This window comes from Oenanthe melanoleuca, unplaced genomic scaffold (genome assembly GCF_029582105.1).
Source record: "Oenanthe melanoleuca isolate GR-GAL-2019-014 unplaced genomic scaffold, OMel1.0 S010, whole genome shotgun sequence".
NCBI lineage: Eukaryota > Metazoa > Chordata > Aves > Passeriformes > Muscicapidae > Oenanthe > Oenanthe melanoleuca.
Window position 1 is genome coordinate 61,638 of NW_026612659.1, and position 23,037 is coordinate 84,674.

Here is a 23,037-nt window from a genome sequence, read left to right on the forward strand (position 1 = left end):
TTTACAGGACTGAAGGAAGTAGATGGTTTAAGGTAGTGATTTGTTCATTAATTTTAATCTTTTAAAGTGATTCAGTACCTATTGGCAGAGAAGTTGTTTCTGTAGCCTTGGTTATTAAGAATTAGTGTTATATGCACCCAGAAAAATAAGATTTTCTTTCTAATTCTCTTTGTGTGGCACAGATTTGTTTTACTCCATGTTGGAGTAACTTGGTAACTTTTTGAGAGGTGAAAAAATAGGAAATAGTGATATGGTAATTCTTTCAAGGATTATTTTGATACAGTGCTTAATATTTTCCTATTTTTATACCCTCAGATTAACTGTATCAAGAGTCAGTTACAGTGTGGTAGTCTATTAAAATACCCAAGAATTTTGTTAAATGAGTTGGGACTGTTTCCTAGAACAGGTAGGACTTTCATCTTGTTGCTTGGAAATCCAGGTAGTTTTTCAGGTTGGGATTTTTCAAAGGGAATTTTTCTTTCTAGCAAGAGTGGAAATGTAAGGGAAATTCAGGGAAAGAGCAAAAAGCTCAAGTCACCTTTGCAGAAAAGGGAACTCAAATACTGAATGGACCCTTTTTGCCTAGGCTTGATTTCCCTTTGAGGAGGAGGGAACTCATTTTGATGTATGGATGTTTTATGAGGAGCAAAGCTGCACTGCAGCTTTAATGCAGATGGAATTTGTGCTTAGGCACTAGATCCCTTTCACCCCTCCAGCTGCTCCTGCTGGCCATTTTGGAAATGCTTTTCTCTCATAGTTCAGATGATCTTCCCTGGTAGACAACACAGAAAGTCCAGAATAGAATAAAAAGAGTCTGACAGCTTGCAGAGGTAGTGAAGGTAAGAGGAGAAAAGCAGCTCTTATCATTTACTGACCTGGAGCTGTGATTTGTCTCCAGCAGTGGCCACAGGTGGGTTATTGAGGATCACAGCAACAGTGAGAGTGGGATCCTCCTCCTGCACCCCTTCATTGTCCAGACATCTGTAGCACATGGATTGACTAAGCTGGATGGTTTTATTTTTGTTTTTTTTTGCAGTGTTTACTGAACTTAACTCTTTTGGAATTTGTTAATGAGAAGTACTGGGAGGTGTAAAGCCCTGTGGTTCCCCAGCTTAACTAACATCAGCCTGCTCACTGAGGAGCCATATTCTTTTGTGAACTTTTGAGCCTGAATTCCATTTAAAATCCACTTCTTGACTGGAAAATACTCAGGTAATTCATACATAACTATTTCCATTGTGACCATAATTTTCTAGAGCTCAGCCTGCTGCAAGTATTGAGTCAGTTCAAAGCCTGCTGACCTGTACATGGAGTAGGGCCACTTGCCCCACCTCCAGCCAATCTATTTCACACTTAATTTCATTGAGGTTCCTCATTAATTTCACTCCTGAATTTCATTTGTGTGTTTTAATGTCCAGTGAGTAATCTGCACGCATTTAGTTTTGTTTTTTTCCTACTTATTTACTGCCTTTGCTGCTGTGAATGGCTTTACTATCATCAGCAGATGTCATCTCACTGTAGAGCCCTTTTCATGTCATTTATGAATTCATTGAACAGTGCTGGGAACAGATCCCAGCTCAGATCCCTGTGGAAAGAAGAGCTGAAATGGCACCAAGTCCTGCCAAAAGCAGAGTGGGTTTGCCCACTTCTGCACGTGGCACAGCTGAATTTGTGGTAAAATCACTGTGCTGTTTTGGTACACTTGTAAATGTGGAGTCACTGTAAAATACTTTGTAGGAATGGATAATAATATGTAAGATATGTCATTCTTCATCACAGAATTGTTAAGGTTGGAAAAGACCTCTAAGATCACTCTCAAGCACCATCATACTCACCACTAACCCATATCCTCAAGTGCCTTATCCACAGATTTTTTGACTCCACAACTTCCCTGGGCAGAGTGTTCCAGTGCTACCTATTTATAATTTCACCTTTGAAAGATAGGATGGGCAAAGGATTCACCTTTTTGGATGACTGAGGATGATGTTTAATGTGTAAAAGATCCAAACCTATTTTGTCCAGAGCATTTTTCATCTTCTGAGTTTTTAGTCTCAAAACCAACCTGGTTGTAACCTGCTAGTTTGTCAGTCTCTGCATTGCCAGTAAATAGAAAAGTATATTGAATAAGGGAAATCAGGCAACAGAATCCATCTCCACAATCACAAATACATGCTTGTTTTAGATGATTGAGTGTAGGAAATGGCCTGAGCAGTAGAACTGTTACTTGCTCTTGTTTTCCAGCATTAATGTAGCAAACATCTAATGTAAAACTGGGCCAGATCTAAAGGATCTGTAGCATAAAACAATTTTTCCAATGGTGTCCTGCAGCTGCAGCTTAGGGGAGTGGAGAGTTGAGGATGTGAACGTGCTGCACATGAGTGCAGTGTCCCAGTGTTCCACTGCTGCTTCCTCTTACCACCTCTGTTCCTTCCTAATTACTCCTGAAATTCTGTTTGCTTTTTCACTCCTCCTGTTATCAACCCTGTGAGAACTGTATTTTCACAAAGCTATCTGCAGTCTCTTCAAGGTCTCTCCTAATCAAGAAGAAAACTAATTTAGAACCCCTCATTTTCAGTGTGTAGTTGGCTGCTTTTTTTTTTTGTATACAGGGCCTTTGAATGAATCTACTTGAATTTCATCTTCTGTTTTTTCTCCCAGTCATGCTGTATAATAACTAGCTGGAAGAAAATACTGAGGATAACTGCTTTGATGCATTTACTGGTTTATCTGTAATAAACCTGTGACCTTACTGTGTCCTTTGCAGCATCATTTATTGCTCAGTTAAATGAGAGAGGTTTAACCCCAGGCCTGCACAGGATTTTTATGTGTATGTATAAGGGTTTATGTTCTCTGCATGTAAATTGACTGTTTATTGATAAGACCTTCCTCCTTTCTTCTCTACAGCTGAGTTTTCTTCAAGATCTTGTGAGGAAGTTGGTAATTGTTAGGGACTCCCAATATCCATGGAGCCCTTTCAGAGCCCTTATGTCTGTGACCTGCAGATTGCAGTCCATCACTTGATATTTTTAATCATTTGGTTTCCTTAGAAATCTGGCTGTGTGATTCCTGGTAGGCTTTGGCAGTGAGCAGTGCTCAGCTTCCCGGAGAGGATCCTCTTTCCTGCTCCTCTCTGCAGGCAGATGCCAGAGCTGGAAGTTCCAAAACTGCTACGTACTGAACAGTGAGTTCATTTGGGTTTTCATGTGGCAAAAAAGCATTTCTGAGGTTTTTTCCCCTCTCCCTAGTGCTTTGTCCTGTCAAGCTTTTGATCTCTTGTCACCTGCTGGCCCAGCAGACTTTCTCATAAGCTTCACCCTTCTGGTGTATTTGATAAAATTTCCTCTTAACACATCAGTTCTCAGTAGTTTGTTTTTTTTTTTTTCAGCTTAAAATGTTGCATTTAGTTTGTTAAAGTCTTCATTTTTTTCCTGAAATCACAGTATGACTTGTCTTTTAGAAGGACATGCTTTTGAATGCTTTCTCAATATTCTTTATTTTATTTTGTGTTAAGTTGCACTTACTCTGTTCTTCCATATGCAATATGGGGTCTTAAGCAAGCTGTCACCCCTTAAGACCTCACCTTTTTTTGCCTGTTCATTTTAGTTTTCTTTAAAGCATTTTCCTTGTTTCTTCATCACAGAGTGCTTGAGGACCTGACTAAGGTCATCTGGTCCAGCCCTCATGCTCAAGCAGGGATTTTTTTTTTTTAGTTGCACAGCTAAAAATAGAGAAAACTACTGTTTCAAGTACTGAACTGGAGTGCTTTGTAATCAGTAATGCAGCCACTCTTCAGCAGTGAGGATCCTGTACCCAGGTCAGGACTGGGTCAAGTCTTGCCTCTGCTGTGGGTTTTCAGGGTTGTTTGAAGAAGTGCTAATTAATGGTGTCTTAAAAATGCAGTGATTACATTACAGTGACTACACTGAGAATTTATCCATCTCCAAAATCCTGCAGTTTGGCTACTTCAATTTCAAGAGGTGATGTTTGGTGCTGAAAACTGTCAGGTACATTCATAGGGCTGGGAAGTTTCAGAACCACAGAATGGTTTTGAGTTGGAAGAGACATTAAAGACCATCCAGTTCCACCCCCTGACACAGACAGGGACATTTTCCACTAGACCAGGTTGTTCCAGTCCTTGTTCAGCCTGGATTTGGACACTTCTGGATATGGAGCTGGGCAGTCTCTCTATGCTGCTGAACTTGGTTTTGTGTCTTTTCTTTCTTAATGTGCTTTTGCTAGAAGGAAGAAGTTTTGGACTTTATGGGCTTCCATGCACTTTGAGATGCTCTTGTCAGACAAAATGACACGAGGAAGTTTTTACCAGAAAATTACTCCCTGTAGTGGCTCTCATCCTGCAGGAATAATTGGAGGATGCTGCCCCAGCCAGTGAAGTGGAATGAGCAGTTTGGTTCATCCTTCTGTCAGTATCTCTGTATTGGTCAGGTGAGCTGCTCTCTGCATTCCCTGGGCTGTTGTGAGGGATTTAGACCCATAAAATCCTCATAGACCCAGTGCAGGTACTTGAGATGGAGTGAATTAAATCCCACCCTGGTATTTCAGTGTTTACAACTGGCAAATGTTTTCACTTTGAGTTTTTTCAGTCATGATGGTTAGAAAAGAGCAATTTGATGCTTGATTAAAAGCAAGGAGAAGGCTTGCAAAACCTTTTCAGGTGAAAAGAATTCAGAATTCTGTGAGTGACTTAAAAGGATAAAATGGGAGTGGAATTTTAAATCACATATAAATATGTTATAAAATAATGTTGATTGCAAGGAACAACTTGATTTAATTTGGATGCTTGTTAGTTTCACTTGTGTTTCTTCATTCTTATATAAATAAGTGAAAAGTCTGCAACTTGGACATGTACTCAGAGACTGCCTTTCTAGTAGTTTATATTCCATTTCAGAGACTACAAAAACATGTGGTCACAGGACAAGGAAGAATGGCTTCAAACTGAAAGAGAGCAGTTTTAGAGGAGATATTTGGAGTTAATTCTTCACTGTGGGGGTGGGGAGGCCCTGGCACAGGTTACACTGAGAAGCTGTGGCTGCCCCTGGATCCCTGGAAATGTCCAGCCTGGGATAGTGGAAGGGGTTGAGATTGGATGGGCTTTAAGGGCTCTTCTTACCAAAACCATTCTGTGATTCTGTGAAGTGAGGAAAAACCCCAGCATACTCAACAGAAGAAACTGGGTGAGATGAATCTGTCTTTAAAGGTCAGGTTGAATTTGGGTGTTATCACTTTCTGGTCATTCCATATGGTCAGTGGCAGCACCAGTTGAGCTGTTTCTGAGTTTTTAAGATGAGTTTGTGTCTGGACTTATTCACACACTACCAAGAAAAGGAAAACCCAAACCTGAGCCTGAAGTGGATCTTTTAACTTCTTAGTTGTTAGTTGGTTGTTCATCCAAATAAAGGACTGATCTGACTTGCTGGAAATTTTGTGGTGCTTTACCCTCGATGCTGTGAGGTTGCAGTGTTCAGGTTTGTGTGGGTGAATGGGCAGTCCTGCCTCAGTGTGCAAATACAGACTCCACAGCAGCCTCTGGGCTGAGGTTAATGATCTTTTTCTGTTCTCTTTAGTTCTGTCTGTAGCTTCCTCAGTTTTGGGCTCTGCAAGAATGCAGACTGGTCTAAAAACTATGTAGATTACATAATGTAGGGGTTTCTTCCAGCTTGGTGTTAGCTCATCTCAGTTTCTAGCAGGTTTGAAAAGCTCTTCTGCCCACCAAACCTTAGAGCAGGTGTTTGCTTCAGCAGTGGCATTTCCTGATCTCATTGTCATGTTAATTTGGGGAAAGACAATATTTTCTGGAGGGCTGAAGGATGCTGAGAGCTCAGTATTTATTTGTTCCCATCCAGTGAGCGTGGATTGAATGCAAATGTTCAGGGATGGTGTCAGGACAGAGAGGATGAGGGGTGTTTTCAGTTAATGTCTGCCAAGAATTAAGGAAAATTAACACAAAATTCTTGTGGTTTGGGAGAATACTCACTGGAGGAGTTGTCTGCTCCACAGATGGGGGCTGTACAGAGTGCTTGGGATAACTGGTTTGAAGCAAGAGTTCATGTACAATTTGCAGGGGGATGTTTCACCAACTTTAGATATAGTAATTGGTAGTTGGTTATTGAGCACTTCTCAAGGAAAAGTCCCTGAGTCCCACAGTCCTTGCTCAGGCAGAAACCTTATGAAATCAGTGGTCAGATTTGTTGGTATCATGGCCTGAAAAGGCCTCTGCCTGGTTTAAGTGTGAGGCAGGACTCCTCAGCAATCAGTGAATAATCAGCTTGGTGTTTATTCAGAGTGTTTGATTCCTTCAGGTTGTCTATTCTCATCTTCTCTAAGGTCCTAAGGTCATTTCAGGAATGATGTTTCTGGTGTTGTCTATTTTAGACGCTTGACATGGGATTTCAGACTCTGCTGAGCTGTTGGCAGTGGTACAACATGTGGCTGGTTCATGGTAACTCCTGCTGAGATTTGAAATGCAAATACCATCTCTTCTGCTGGTTTTCAGAGCTCTGGTTCCCCTGCAACTGAGGGTTTCACCTGACAAGCATTGTGAAAGGTGATATCCACATAATCCCACTGGATTAAGATTAATCTCACCTGGGTATCTGGTTTTTAAAGTGAGATGAGATTTATCCAGAGTCTCCTAATTACTGGAATAATTCCAAGCAGCAAGTAGTAAGATTTTATCTTCTTTTTATCATCATGGTTCTAAAGAGAGAACTTAAGCTTCCTTCATAGCTGTTTTTTCTTAGTGTTCTGCCATAAAAAGCAGAGTCTAAAGATATTTGGGCAAAGGAAACTTGGTTCTGGATGTGGAGGGGCTTTTGTGTTGTTAGAAGAGGATGAGCATCCTAAAGATTTAAGTGAAACTCACTTGAAAAAAAAAAAAACACAACAACTTGATTTGGTATATAAGCATTTTTTTAGAATGATGCTGCTGCTCCTCCTTGAAGCTCTTCCAACTGAAATACACACTGCCATATGCTGCTCGAATACCAGCACACGAACTGGATTAAAATACAAATGAACAGAACTGCAGTTTGAGGCTTTGGTCCTACAGAGGGGTCCAAAATGGTTCCCTTTTTCACTCTTCTAAACACCTGCAGTTAGTTTTACAACATGTCTGTGCAAAACATTTTGGAGTCTTCGGGTCTTAAACGAGGATGAAGAGGTTGAGAGCGAAAGAAAAGAATTTCTCCCAATTTTTTTGTCCTGACCTTAGGGGTAGGCACAGATGATGTGATGCTACTGTTCCACCTCTAAGAGATAAGGGAAATTTTATAAGTAGCTCAAGAAGCTTGGATACTTCTTTGGACATCCAGCTCTCCTGCTCCATGGGGCTAATCCAGATATTTAGTAGCTTCTGGAATTGTAGCCATAGTTCCACACTCCTCTCAACTGCTGCTCTTTACTTAAAATAGCTTTAAGACACCAATATTTGTTAGCTAGGATTTGGACTTTTTGATGTGCATGTTAATCTTTTAAAATCTGCTTTTGTATTTTAAGAGAATTTGTGGACCATATAAACAGCATTTTTAATTGCAAACAGATAATTTAGATGCTTCATTTTTATGTTTTACATAGATACTTGCTAAGGAAAAATGCAAAGTTTCCCAGCTACTCCTCTCCTGAAAGTTGTTTTCAGACAGAGTAATGATGAATAATAATGAGCAATAATTAACAGAGCTGTATATTGCTGTCATTGATGGGGAAGTGCTCCTGCTGCTTTTATTCAAAATGCTGATCCAATAGTGGTTGATGCTGTGATATTGGGAGGAAACATCTTAGTTTAATTCATGTGTTTTATTAAAGCCATAGATACTAATTTTAATAAAAATATCAGGTGCTTTTTAATCTTAAAAGACTGGAAAACTCTGATGGAAACTCTCTTCTCTTCCCTCTCTTCTCCTCCCTCTCCTCTCTTCCCTTACTTCTCTTTCTTTCCCTGGATAAAGAAGACCTGACAGGAATGCATGAAAATTATCAACATTCCTCACCAAGTATTCAGGAACAATCAGGCTACTAGTATTTCAATAGTTGATAATTAATGAGACTTTATAAATAACACTTTGAGTTCTTTTTACGTGCCTGCTGGGTTTTTTTTGGAAGGGGGAGGAATGTCAGACAAATTTCTGGCGTTTCTGTGCTACCTTGGAGACTAGAAAATGTTTCATTATTGGCATATGAGATTCTTATGTAACTTGGTAATTCTGGGAACAAGAATTTTAAGAAAAATGCTGAGCAGTTCGAATCTCCTCGTAAAATTAGAAGATTTAAAGCCACTGTGCAAAATACTTCTGTGATAAATTCCCCAGAAATATGAGTATTCCAAGCTCCTGGAATACATGAATTTTTCTAGGATTGCATCCTTAAGGAGTTAAAGCTCCAAATCCCGTGGAGTGAATGACACACTGGCAGTTATTACATAAACCCAGAGTGTTTGCTTTTGCAGAATATTAAATGGGGATACAATGGGAGTGTGAGGGGAAGGTGGAGCTGCTGCCTCACGGCATCAGGAGCAGAGCTGGTGCTGTTCAGGATGTGGTTTGTGTGCAGCCCCCAGCACAGGGCAGTGTGAAGGAGGTTGCCCTGATCTCTTACTGCTGTCAAGAAGTTTTTTATTTGTTTTCTCCAAGTTCAAGGTCTGTAATTCTAGTGGGACAAGCCAGGAAAGGACTTGCCCTGCTTTTTTCTTTGTGTAAAACAGCATTGCTTATCTTATCCACTCTTCAGAACTCTTATTGTATTCCACAGAGAAGGCCTGATTGAATTTTTTTTTTTTTTCAGTAAAAAGTGAAAATAGTGGCTTGTTAGTGTTCACACCTGCTGAGTGAATTTCCTGATTCTTAAGTGGATTAGAAATTGCCATATTCCATTACCTTCTTGGGAGCACAGATAGTCTGACACAGGAATCCTCTGATTTGGGATGACTCAGAATTAAAAATGAGTTAGTTATGCCTTATTCAGTTTATTTTTTTTTGCATGCAGAATTAGAAATAAGCAAGACTTCAGAATCTATATACTTTATTTCTTGTATCAGGAAACGATCTTCTTTCATTAGATTATTTATTTTTGTGTTTTTCATTTCTCAGGGCTCATTTGTGGTGTTGGCCACTTTGTTCTCTTTGTTCCCCTTTCCTCCTGGAATGCAAGGTGTTGGTACATCTAAAAGTCTTATCTTTTCCTGGATTACTGAACTGGGTGTGCTGTGCCCTTTGATGCCTCCAAGTACTGTCTAAACTTGAGTCAAAAATTCAGGTTCAGGACTTGCAGAAGGGGTGGCAGTAAAATGTGTTTGGATGATAGAAGGGCTGCAAAGAGAGAGCTGTGTCATGCAAGCAGCAAGCATGTCTTTAGTCACTTCTGTTAAGTGCTTTTCTGGCTAAAGTGTCCTCTTGCCTAAATTCTCATCATATTCTAATAATACACAATCAGAATTACCATTTACTTTCCCCTAAATTAAAGTATTGCATTCTCTTTTTTTTTTTCCTCTCTTTATTTTCCATGTTACTTCTTGAGGTAATGAGGCACAAGAAAAATAGAAGATCAGGTATTTTCCCTGCCTGTATTTTTACAGATAAGTTTAGCAATAAGGAAAACCATCTATAAAATGCTTCTTTCAAGGCAAAGGAGCACAGTTAATCTTGAGACTGCATAAAGCAGCAGTCATTATATAGCAGTAACAATGAAATTAAACATGAAAATTAACTTCAATACTAACTTTAGGATTTTTATTTTTTATTAAAAGGCAAGCAGCATTAGGACAAGGGAATGGATTAAAGCTGAAAGAGAGCGGATTTAGATTGGATATTAGGCAAAAATTCTTGGCTATGAGGGTAGGGAGGCCCTGGAACAGATTGTGCAGAGAGGCTGTGGCTGCCTCACCCCTGGAATTTTTCAAGACCACATTGGATGGGGCTTGGAGCAACCTGGGATAGTATAAGGTGTCCATGCCCATGGCAGGAGGTTGGAACTGAATGGTCTTTGGGGTCCCTTACATCCCAAATTATTCTGTGATTCCATGGAATTTTTACATTCATGTCTCTGTATCAAGCCTGTGTGGTTCTCTGTGAAAGAAGAATTTTTCCTCAGAAATGCATCTTGGAGTGCTGTTGGAAGCTCTGCTGTCCTAAAACACCAAATAATGGTAAATATTTCACAGTGCTGTTGCTAAAAAGCAAGAAGTTGTTTCGAATTCAGGCTTATTTGCCTTCCAGCTGTAATATCTTGCTGTGCCTTTCTCTCCAAGGGTCGAAGAGCTGTTTGTTACTTGTCACATTCACAAAGTACCTATGAGAACAAGGTCAGGGACTCACCTCCCTGAGGATGGAGTCTCTGAGTCTGTATCCCAGGCAGCCCCACTGTTTTCTGAGCTCTTCCCTGAACGCTTGCCAGTCCTTTGGCAGTGTGGATATCAGAACTGGACATGAAGTTCTAGCCTAGAACTCAGCTTGATTTGTTGCACCAACACTGAGCTGATGTCATCAGAAAAGCCTTTGAGATGCTTTTACCCTGCACTGGCCATCCCTACCAGAGTGATTCAGGATGGCTGCTCCTGAGCCCTTTCCTGGGAGAAAGTGAGTAGCCTGAACTCCTTCTGGGTGACATAAATTTGTTAGGATTAAAATCAGTTGTTAGGATTACAATCAATTGTTAGGATTAAAACCAGTTGTTGCCTTCAACCACTGTCTCACTGTGGAGTGTTAGTTTTTCCTCTGCCAATGCTTATCCATAAACCTAACTCAAATATTTTATTATGTAGATAGTTTATAAAATTTCCAGTCCCATGTCTGTTTCTCCTTCATATCACCCATTGCTCTCATAGGGAATCCACCTTTGCAAGAAAAAGCAGTTACCAGCTCTGGAAAAGATGAGAGGACTTGGGTATCCCAGGTGAATATTCTTACGGACAGAATGAATCATTTTTGTGTGGACTTCTAACACGTGGGTGAGTGAATCATCAGGTGTTGAACAGATTAATGTGTTTTAATAAGACATGCACAAGATAATGTTTTCTCACTGAGACAACTTGTACCTGCCTAAAGACAATATTACAAAGGCAGAAATACAATGAAGTGTGCTTTGGAGCATGACACCTTGGGAGGTGATCAATGAAACTTCCCAGTGTTGCTTTTCATAGTTCTTGGTGTGCCTTAAGTAGCCTGTAAAGAATTGTTAAGAATTGAAGATTTTTGGCAGGGGGAAATAATTAAAAGTTGACTGATAGTTGTGTAAGAAGTTGAGAGTTTGACTTTCTGATGTGCTTGTGTTACAAAGCAGTTGTAGGTAGGTTGTGCTTGTTTTTTCACAGTCATAGGATAGGAGGAAATGGCCTCAAGTTGCACCAGGAGAGGTTCAGCTTGGATTTTAGTAAAAATTTCTTCACCAAAAGGGTTGTCAGGCCCTCTCACAGGCTGCCCATGGCAGTGGTGGAGTTGCCATCCCTGGAGGGATTTAAAAGATTTGGCACTTGGGACATGGATTAACGGTGACCTTGGCAGTGCTGGATTAATGGTTGGACTCTGTGATCTTAGAGGGGTTTTCCAACTGAAACAATTCTCTTTAAATTTGTACACCTCATGATGTTGATCCAGCATGTATCAAGAACATGTGAAAAAATAAAACCATGTCTTTGGTAAGGAGCTGTGCCCAAGGCCCATTTAGGTAGAAAAAAATCAAAGAGGCTAAATTTCTTAGATTGTCTAAATGTTGGGGATTTTTTTTTCAGTCCACAGCCAAGTTCCACTATCCAGAATTATGCTTAGCATTGAGTTTTAATGAGGTCTGAAAATGACAGAGCAAAACCATCTTGCTGTTATGGCTGATTTAGGATAGGAAATGAGGTACAAATGACATTTAGCCATGGGTTGGCAGGGTTGAGGGCTTCAGTGAAAACTCACCACAAGTTTACGTGAAAAGCTGGTGGTTCTTTCCTAGAACTTCATTTAGGGTTTAGTTTTATACCAGTACTGTGAGCTCAGGCAGTTTTCTTTGGGTTTCACTGGAAAGCATTTCCCAGTAGGTGTCATTTAGAGGGTTTTGAAGGGATAAAAATTATTTTGGAGAGCATTACATGGATAAAACAATTTTCTGAGCAGCACCACTTTTTCCATAAGTCAGGACTACAGGCTAGAAACACACATTTGGTCACCAGAGTAAATTTGAAGAGAGATTCATTCATTGCCAACGAAGGTGCAGATGCTTTTAGGGTCTGACCAAATCCTTGTATGTAAAAGCATCTTCGTGCTTACAGACTTCTGAATATGGATTTCGTGTAGAGTAGAAGGGTTGAGCACCAGAAGTGCAATAATAATAAAAAAACACAACACCACCCCCACTCTTCACACCCCCCCCTTCCCAGCTGTCTAGCTCAGTGAATTTCACACCACGGTTGCAAGGCCAGAATGATTATGAATTAGGGTTAGCACAAAATCTAGCTATTTGAAAATTTTACAGCATTTTATTGTAATGTAAAGGCTAGAATTTCTCCAGAAATCAAATCTGAAAAAAGCACAAGGGCAGGGAGGTCTCACTTTGAAAACCCAATTCGTTGTGACAGAAAATGAGATTTTTAACCCTGTCTTTCAATCAGAACAAATTGTGCCTTGTCCCCTTGCACTTTGCCATTTGAGTTCTCATCTGTTCTGCACTCCTTCAAGCCAAGATCCGCATCTCCTCTTGAAGTGCATTAAAAATCTTGGGTATAATCAACATTTTTTGACTACTGGGTAATTTTTGATCTTTATTCTGAGTGTCCTTGGGCAATGCCCCAGGCTGTCATGACCAAATTCACAGGAGGAGCAGGCTATGGTGAGGTTTTTTTTTGAAAGTACTGTGCTGTGAAGAGGCTCTCTGAGGGAGTATCTTTATTGTGGTAAGAGTCATACAGCAGGTTTTCACTGTGATTGCAGCTTCAGCATAGCTCACTCTAATTTAGTTAGCCCAAGGCTATAACATACTGCTTTTCAGGATTGTAGATTGGCCATTAATGGGAATTTGCTGAGTGGGTGTGTATGCCTGAAGGAAAAAGTGCATAAAAAATTAAAACCTCCTGCTTATGATGTGGTTGGTATGTGCTGCTGTCCTTGATCTAACTTAACTGGGTACTGCAGGTGAGAGCAGCACAGCAGTTCTCTAAATAAGTCACTTCAGCCTTGAAGTCTGCATTTGATAAGATTTTGTTGGCCTCAGTAGTGTGCAGCTGGTTCTTACAAATGAGTTTTCATCTGTGTACTCAGTGATTTACATCCCTGCACACAGAGAATGTGGATGGCAGAACATATGTGGCTTTCAAATATCCCATGGCTTTCAAATATCCTTACACACAGGCAACATTTAATTATGTCATACAGTAATTGGTGATGTGGATAAAAGTCCAGTCCTCAGTGTATGGCTCTTGCTCTGGCCAGGATCACCTTCCCTTATATTGGCTTTTTTTTTTTTTCTTTTCATATTAAAGAAGGCAGGTTTAGATGGGGAATCCTTCCCTGTGAGGGTGGTGAGGCCCTGGATGATACAGAAGGAGCTGTGGCTACTCCATCCCTGGCAGAACCCAAGGCCAGGTTGGACAGGGCTTGGAGCAGCCTGGGATAGTGGAAGGTGTTCTTGACCATGGCAGGGAGTCTGAACTAGATATTCTTGAAAGTCCTTTCCAACCCAAGCTATTCTATGACTCTGTGATATTTAATAATATGTTTTTTTCCATACTGTTGCTATTCATGGCAATATCAAGAGGTAAAAATTGCTTTTTTGCTTCAGAGGAGTATTTATAGAAATAAGCTCCATCCCAGCTCCCTGCTTGCTGCCATGTTTTAGAGGAGGTGTGAGAGCTGTGATTGCATCCTTCAGGGTTTCAGGAAAGCATTGATGTTTCAGTGTGCTGAGCCAGAACACCTCAGTGTTCCCTAGGATTTAGTAACATCCCCTAGAGAGAAATCAGAGTTCCCCAAGAAATCCCAGATGGAAAGGAAAACCAATGTACATGCAGGAGAAATGGTGGTTGCCACTGTAGATTTAACAATCTGCCCTAATTCTCCTGAGACAAGGTGAGCTGGCTTAGTGGCTGTTCTTCTTCCCACTCTTTTTAGCACAGCATATTCCTGTGGGATTGTAGGACAGGAAGACTGCTGTGTTCCACAAGGCACTTCCACACAGGGCTCTCTTATCCCTCTCTAATTATGCTCAGTGTGGCAGCTACTGCTGTTAAGGACATGCTGCACTCATGGAAAAAAAAGTATTGCTAGAATTTAGCTTTTAATTTATTTGTCCTCCCATTTGGAGAGAACACTTAATGTGATTTCGTGTAATAAAGCCAACTATGTGTGCAGCCACAGAGGTGATTTTTCTAAATTTAAGGTTTCCTTTGAATTTATTCTTATCTCAAATAGATTGGATTACTATAGGCTGTGTCAGCGTGAGTCACTTGTAAGTGCCTGTTAATCCAATAAATCTGAGTGGTTTCTTATGGAAATACTATTTTCTGATTTCTGTTTATATGATGGTCCTGGTCTTGTTGAATCCACACTGACTTCCCTGGAAATATCTCTTTGAAAAAAAAGGTACAATTTCCCATGCAAATGGAAATTGCAGTGAAGCAGTAAAATGAAAAATAGCCTCAAGTAATTAATAAATGGTTTAGAAGTTCTCTGTGCCACCTTTATTATGTATTTTGTAGCAATACTGCCTGAGACTAAAAAGAATCATCAGAGGGTATTGTTTTGCTGTTTGGTTTATGTGTTTTTCTCTCCAGTTACTAATGCTGTTCTGCCCTCCATATTGTGTTTTTACATTACCCTGGAAGTTTTTTTCTTCACTTGCTGCTGCTGCCTTACTCAGGGGTATTGGTGGTTGCATCACTTACTAATTTCCCATCCATAACATAGTCAACTACTGAAAACTAAACACTTAAGTAGAGAAAAGTAGCTGTTTTAAAATAACTTCAGCCTTTTTCTGTTTTACTTGTGCAGCAACTGGTATTCAGTGGCAGCAGAAGGCACAAGCTTTGCTATGATTTGGAATTTTTGCCTGAAATAAGAAGGAAAAAATCAGTATAGGAAATGTTTTTCCAGCCTGAGATCAGTGTGCTTCTGTACCCGAGAGGGAGGGTCTAAACACTCCTAAAAGCTGGCTGGTAAAACCTGGTCCTCACTTGAGCTAGAAAGTGCAGACTATAACGATGTATACTATGCACTGGGAATTTCTAGTGCTGAGGTGGAGAAAAAAAATGCACTTACTGGAAATAGTTTGACAAAATTCAGCGTTTGTGACGCCTGTAACAGCACTGCTACTGTAAGGCACCACAATTTTCATAATCTTAAATTTGCTCCTATGTACCAAGTTTCCAAATACCTTCCTCCTCTCTGTCTCTAGCATTGAATTTTCTCGTGCACGGTATGAAGGATGGGATGCTGAAAATCCCTGGATCTGTGATGTGTTAACACAGACTTGTGTGGATGTTCACTGCCTGCTTGATGAGACATGGAATGTTTATTGAGCCTGTGCAGTAAAATGCTGCCGAGGCAACTGAATCTGTAGTGGAGGAGATGAGAAATTCTCATCCCTGACTGTGGCGTTTTGCAGAGGCAGCTCAAGACTGTGAGGTTGAGATTTTGGATTCCTTAGTGGTAGTTGTTTATTGGTAGCAACTCCAGATTCTGATTAACTGGGATTTCAGGTAGTTTAGCCAACTAAACATATGACCTGGTCTAGGGGAAGGTCCTGGTCTAGTGAAAGTGTCCCTGCTCATGGGGTAGAGGATCTTGAAGGTCTCTTCCAATCCATTTATCTCTCTGTGATCTCTCCAGAAGATGCTTAAAAGAAATCCAGAGGATACACAGATACATAGACATTTGAAGGTTTACAATGTCTAGAATAAAATCACAAGAGAAAAGGGAAAACAAAGCTGTGCGTCATGTTGATGTATTAAAGATAAGCTGTTTGAAGAGTAGATACAAGGATACAATTTCAAATCAATATAAAAGCCTGTTAGAAGCACAGAATGGTGTGGGTTGGAAAGACATTAAAGACCATCTTGATCCATCCCCTTCCATTATCTTAGGACACCTTCCACTATCTCAGGTTGCTCCAAGCCCTGTGCAGCTTGGCTGTGAACACTTCCAGGGCTGGGACAGCCACAGCTTCTCTGGACAAAAATTACATAGGGTTTATATGAAAATCTAAGGTACAGAAAGATGGATAATCAGCATTGCTAAGGAACATGAAAAAAACCTTGTGAATAGATTGGAAATTGGAGGAAGTCGAGGGAGAACACAGGTCTCCTTAGCAGAGTAAAGATAATAAATCAAAGATACCACACTGAATAAAACTGCTGAGTGCAACTGTGTTTAATCATGGATCTTCTGAGGGAACCAAAATCCCTTTGGACTTGCTGTGGGAATAATTTTGGTAATTAACAGGTCTCATTTGAAAGCAGTGAATTGTGATTTTTCCCATCTGAGACTGGTGCAGACTCTGGCATTTCACCAGAAAACAGGTGTGGGCAGTGTGTGTGGGCAGGCTGACTGAGAGGCTTGGATGCCAGATTTTTTAAAACACTGGCAGGTCAGAAATCAGGAATTTACAAGTGTTTAAATAAGTGTTTGTTGCAGTGGATTGGACCAATTTAGGCAAGATCAAATTGCTGTATCTGACCCAAACAGGCTGCGTGGCAAAGAGAGCAATGTATGGAGAGATGTGGAGAGTAAAGTTGTGGTCTGAAACAAACCTGATGTTTGCTGGTTTCTAAACCTAGCTTTTATTTCATACAAAGCTTAAAACTAAGTTTTCTCTTCTAGTAAAAGCACAGACCTGTTTCAAAAAAGGGTTCTAAACCAAGGAAGGGAGGGCACGAATGTCTGCAGTACTGGGACACAAAAGCGTTTTTTAAATTTGTGGCCAGCAGTGTGGCAGAAATTGCCAAGACATGGACTTGGAAGTTGTGTTCCCTTCTAAACACAGACAGTAAACCTAAAAAAGATTTTTTTTTTTTTGTGGTTTCTGACCTTGTTGCAATCCCATATAGCTATTGAGTGGCAAGAAAGGACTCTCACCCCAGGTGCTTGGGTGCATGAACGAGTTCACCCTGCAGGTTTGCTGGTTTATGTGGAATGATAGAGTTTTTTGGGCTGGAAAATACCTTTTAGGTCACTTAAATCCAATAATCAGTTTATCAGCACCATCATGTTCACCAGCAAACCATGTCCTCCATTGCTACATCTATTTTTTTTTTTTTTTAAGATTTCCAGGGATAGTGCCTCCACCCCTGCCTTGGGCAGCCTGTTCCAGAGCTTGACCACTCTTCCCATGAACAAATTCTTCCTAATATCTAATATTAACCTCCCCTGGCACAACTTGAGGCCATTTCCTAAAATGAAAGGTTCAGTTAGTAGGACATTTTAACAACAACAAAATTACAGAGTCTGTTCCATAGCCTTTGTGCAGATGTGGTGTCCCTGAGTGCTGCATACTCAAATGGAATTATGTATTTCCTTCTAAGAGCAGGAGATCCAGTTTCTGTGCCATTTGATGGGTTAGGTTTGGTACTGGCTGCTTATCAAACATTGAGAGCACTGCAGAGAGGGAAGTGGGGGAGAAGAAAAAAGCTCAAAAGTGGTAGCAGAAGATGTTTTGGCAGTTAATAACTTCTCTGGTAGAAGAATTGTTTCCAGGACAACAAGGTTGATAGAGTTACAAAGTGAGTGGTGTGTTTTCTTTCCTCTTTGACTGGTTAATCAGTGAGGTAGGAAAACTTTGCTTTGTACGTGAGCTGTGTTGCATCAGTTATTTTTAGTCTGCACTTGATTGTCCACGTGGCTCTTTTTAGCTATTTAGGAGATACCTGGCATGCAAGAAATCATATTTGCTTTGTGGATTTTTTTAAGGTCACATGGTATTTTTTAAAAAGACAATCTAGGCTATTAAAAGCATTTTTTGGTGTTTTTTTTAAACATGTTTGTTTCTCAGAGAAATAAAACAGCTTTGCTGCTTCAAGTTTCAAGCTCATCTCACTGGTGGGCTGCGAGTTTCTTTCACTGTTTGCACAGAATTTTTCCTCTGTTGGTATAATACATAATTTTTTTGTGTATACTAATGATATACTGTCATGCAAATGAATTTGGAATAAATTAAAGTATTAATTTTCTCTCAGAGTATATTCAGCTGTAGGATTCCATTGTGAGATCTATTTTCAACTGGAGTTAGGAACATGGAATAAGACAGCACTGAATTAAATGTAGTTGCCAATTTTAAAGGGGCACAGCTCGCATAAAATCACACCCATCTCCAAAATATGTTGATCTATTTAAAATCTGGAGGAGTATGATGAAATCTGTACTTGTGTGGTTTTCCTTTGTATATTTGATTGTACTCTAATTTTTTTCTTGATTGTTTTCTTTTTCCTGCACAACAACATTTTGAGAAAGAAATGCCTTTTTTTTTTTTTTTTTTTAACCACAAATATTGGCTGTGCATTTTAGAGGCAGAAATAACAAAAATAGTGTCCAGGTCATTAGTGAAAAACACACTTCGTAAAGCTCTATTGTTCTGCTAAATTAAATAGCTTGAAGTTTAACTGTGCCCCTTATAAATGAGTTGATGATTTCATACCCCCTAATGATACATGTATTTATTTCATATTGAGATTTTAGAATTTAGGATTAAGAAAACACTTCTTGTGCATAGTTGTCTGATGAATTAATAAGATACTCATCTTCTTTCTGAATGTGTTGGAGTTCTGCTGATGCTCAAGGTTGGATTCCATGTGCTAAGACCTGGGTGATCACTTGAGAAGTTTTTATGTGTTTTTCTACCCAAATCCATGATCCTTTATTATTTTGGGAGAATGACATAAAAATGGCCATGCTCAGGTGACTCTGGTGATCACTGAATTATTTCTGCATCCTGAGGCTTTCTAACTTGTTGTAAAGGGAAGGGAAGCAGTTTGACAAATCCATGCTGGCATTTACTTATTGCTTTGTTATCCCTTCCTGGCAGCAAACCATATCCAGAGTCAGGATTCTTTCTGACTGGTGTCCTCTTTCCATCTCTTTTTTTTTTTTTTAATTATTTATTTTATTTTATTTTATTTTATTTTTCTCCTTGCAAATTACCATTTTCAGCAGGATGAGAACTGCACTGACCTCGAGTGATGAGATGTTCTGTGCTTCATTTTCCACTCTGTTATTTAGTTATTTCATTATCTGGAACAATCCAGTTCTTCTTCATGGAGGTTTGAGTAGTTCTTCCAGGTCGTTACTTAGCCTAGTAAGGGAATGAGGAATTTTTTTTTGCTACTTCTGCTGGAAGTTCACTAATTATGTGGTTAAGTAGAGAATGTAGCATCAGAGCATTCTTTTTCAGGACAATACTCTCATAACTCTATTTAGTAGATTTTTCTGTTTGTTGTTCTGGTTGCTTGCTCTTCTTTTGCTTCAATTCCCAGTAAGGTATGAATATAATTTCTCTATTCCTGTAGATTTAAATCCAAAACAAAGACCAGGATGTGAGGAACAGCCCTTCCAATATTCAGCTCCCACTGCTGTGTCTTAGGGTGCCTGGAACACAGGGGTACCAGGTGTGACCCCAAACCATCACCTTTCTGAATTAGGTGCTGGAGGCCAACAAGGAGCATTCACAGATCTAGCAAAACACCACAAAGATATCTTTGAGCAATTAGATCCTTTAAAAGAAATGTTTATTCACTTTCTCTGTGGCTATGAGGAATTTCTTTGGTCAACTCTGCAGTAGGTTTTGGAATTTATTTCTAGTTTGTCAGTGTTATGCTCAAATTGCCAAGCAGACTCCAAGGCTCATCTTGATAGAGCAGTTTCATGTAACAGGAATACTCTGGCAGTCAAAATCAGAGAAACAGACAAGAAGGATGGAAACATTTTCCAGTGTTGACTAAAAGCAAGCAGTAAGCTTGAAGCATTACTTAACAATGTAATGAGAAACGTCAGTTCAAGCAAATACTTTTTTTTTAAACAGAATTTGTTTTCTTTGTTGTGTTGCAGAAAAGGAAACGGTGGCTGAGTTGCACAAGTGAACCAGGACCACGCAAAATGTAAGTCAAAGAGGAATGCTCATTTTTCTCTTTTATAAGATTATTGGTCAGCTTTTCTATGAGACATCTATTTAATTACAAAGACATTAGTTTTCCTCATTTCCTGGTTTGTGAGTGCAGTTTGTAGAACTATCTGAGTTCCCTATTTTTGAGCCACGTGGCTCAACGTGAGGTGGATGGTAGATCAGGCTGGATCTTTCCTCTCCCTTTGTCATCATTGTGTCAAAGCACAAAGGAGTACAAGGCTGGGTTGTGTCTTAATTACTGCTGTCATAGCTGTGATAATCCAGGGATGTGGAGAAGTTTGAAAGCAGGAAGGTCTGGAAAGGAATTTTGATCTCCAAAAGTAGTTAGTATTGTCTGTAATATGTGGTGTAAGTAAAGCTTGGACCTCACTTGGAGGCTGTTGTATTTTGGCTGAGTATTTTGGAATACATTTAAAACATTTAGTAGGGTACTGTAAGAGTTCATGGTTTGATGGGGCTTGGAGCAGCCTGGTCTAGTGGAAGGTTTAGCACAAGAGTTTTTCCATTTTGGTCAAGAGAGCAGTGGTATTTTGCATAGAAAGCCTTGCAGACCATCTTTCTGATTCACTTCTAGTATTCAATGGCACATTTTAAAGAGATGCTTCCAACTGTCTTGAACAGAGGGTGTTCTGTGTGATAACAACATCTACACTGCAGTTGTAATACCAAAACCCAAGGTGATTCTGAGTCTGGTTTCACACCAGCTAACAAGTGGACTCATTATAAGATGATGTGAGGTTTTCTATGTATTGTTGACTCAACTCAAAAATACCTATAACTCTGCAAAATGCCTCTCAGCTTGTTTACTAAGTGAGAACTGTATTTTCAATGCATAGGTTTTGAAATTATTGGTGACTCCAGTTTTTCCAACAGCTTTTGTGGGGTGTTTTAGTTACAAGTGTTTTTTACTTTTATGGATGCCATTTTAATTTATACCTATATCTCCTCCTTTTAAATTTTTTCTGTTGGAAAAATTTTTAAGTAATTCGACAGAATTGCTTTTTATAGACACTCAATATAAAAAAAAAAAAGTGGTAGAACATGTGTCAGGCATCTGCAATTCCTTCAGCATCATGTTTTCCACAATGATTTAATAGCTATTGAGTCTCCTCAAATATCTTTGTTTCCAAGACCTATTTTATGGTAATAAATCATCTTGGCTGCAAAATTCTTGAAATGATTCAGTAGGACAATCGTTTCCTTAGCACATTCCCTGAGAGATCATAGATAGAAATGGAAAAGTCCTTAACCAGGTCAGCTTTTTCCCTGCAATGCTTGTGGTCAGTGCTGGAAGTGATAATGAAGTTGCCAGTATTTGTTCTGGTGAACTGCAGTTCTCCAGTGTTCCCTGTTCATTTCTTGCTAATTTACTGTGAGTTTGCTATTAGAGGTACTAAATTACACTGAGAAATGCTGAGCCAGATACAGAATGAAAGATTTGTCATGGTGGGATGGAACTTTGAGTTTTAAAAAAGGTCTGTCTTAACATTCATATAAAAATACCAATTAAATTACCCAAGACTTCCTTAATTTCCTTTTCCATTTGCACCTGAGGGTGGGGATAGTGCAGTCCTTAGGGTAGGGGTTGATTTAATGAATTGTCAGGTTTGTGAGGGTGGTTGTGATACCTGGTCTGTCAATCTCTGCAGGGTAGTCTTGCATTATGTAACCCTTTGTGGCTTTCTGACACCTGGAAAAAGTTGCTTAAATTGGTCATTGCTTACTGAGAGCAGGCAAGGAGGGAATTCAACCAAGAATCTGTGAGGAGTACATCACATGTGCAAAGAAAAAGGAGATGTGTTTTTGGTCAGAACTCTGGACATCTGGAGTTCCAGGTAAATCACCAGCAGGTTAGAGAGAGATTCAAGGAGATGGCATCTCTTGACCTAAAGTGTGTATCTCTGTGAATTACTGCTGGTTTCTTTCTGTGATGCTTTCCAGTTTGAACATCATACATGGTTGCAGCCTCCATAGTTGTCCAGAGAAACTGTGCCTGCCTCTGGATCCCTGGAAGTGCCCAAGGCCAGGCTGGATGGGGCTGGGAGCACCCTGGGATAGTGGAAGATGTCCCTGCCCATGGCAGAGGGTTGGAACAAGATGACCTTTAAAGTTCTTTCAAATCCAAGCCTATTTATGATACTTGCATCATCCTCTAGGTTTCATGCTGAAGGACAGAAATAACTGTGTTAGATCTTCACATTAACATTTCCTTAAAATAATCAGGCTTTGGGGTCTGGGATTCTTGATTCTTTCCTACCTCAGAACAGGAAGTAAAGCTTTGTAGCTTCCCCAAGGTTTAGAGCAGATTAATGTATAAAATTAGATTAAATCTCTTACATTTGTTTTGGACAAGGGAGCCTTGTATTCCTGCAGGCTGCCAAACAGAGATAATTCCATTTGAACTGTGCATTTTCATCAGGTGCTTTTACTGCAAGGCATAAATCTTCATTTTTTCAATAATGTCCTTTAAAATGAGCCAGAATAACTTTTGTTACAGTCATGATAGAGAACAACCTCTGCACTTAAAAGATGGACTCCAAAATTCCATCTGCCCTGTAGGATCTTGGCAAGAATATACTGTGTCATGGCATTGTATTGATTCCAGTTCATGTCTTACAGAAAAAAATATTTGGACCATGCACACAGATGTATTTAGGGTTGGTAGAAGTATTATCTGTCATAGTCCTGTTTAAATGGTGGGTTGATTATGTGAGGCTGATCTTAAAAGGGACCAGATTGATCAGATTCCTCTTTACTGGCTGAGAAAGCATTCTGCTAGCTCATGTGCCTTCCACAAAGTGCCTTTGTCTGTCATGTTTGTCACTTGTACCTGTGCAATGAGGGCACCAGGGCTGCTTCAGATCTCAGGCACAACAATAAATATTAATACTTTAACTATTCATCAGTAAAGGCCAAATATCTGACCTCAGGAGGAGCTCACTCCTG

At 39.8% G+C, this 23,037-nt stretch overlaps 1 long non-coding RNA gene across 1 annotated transcript in view; it reads left to right on the forward strand.

Annotated features, from left to right (window-relative positions):
• The first annotated feature begins 3,053 nt into the window (after positions 1-3,053).
• LOC130266284 (uncharacterized) overlaps positions 3,054-23,037 on the forward strand; it is a 74,656-nt gene continuing 54,672 nt past the window's right edge. Inside the window, exons 1-2 of the long non-coding RNA XR_008842813.1 lie at positions 3,054-3,181; positions 20,016-20,065. This is a non-coding gene — a long non-coding RNA (uncharacterized LOC130266284). The remainder of the gene's footprint in view (positions 3,182-20,015; positions 20,066-23,037) is intronic.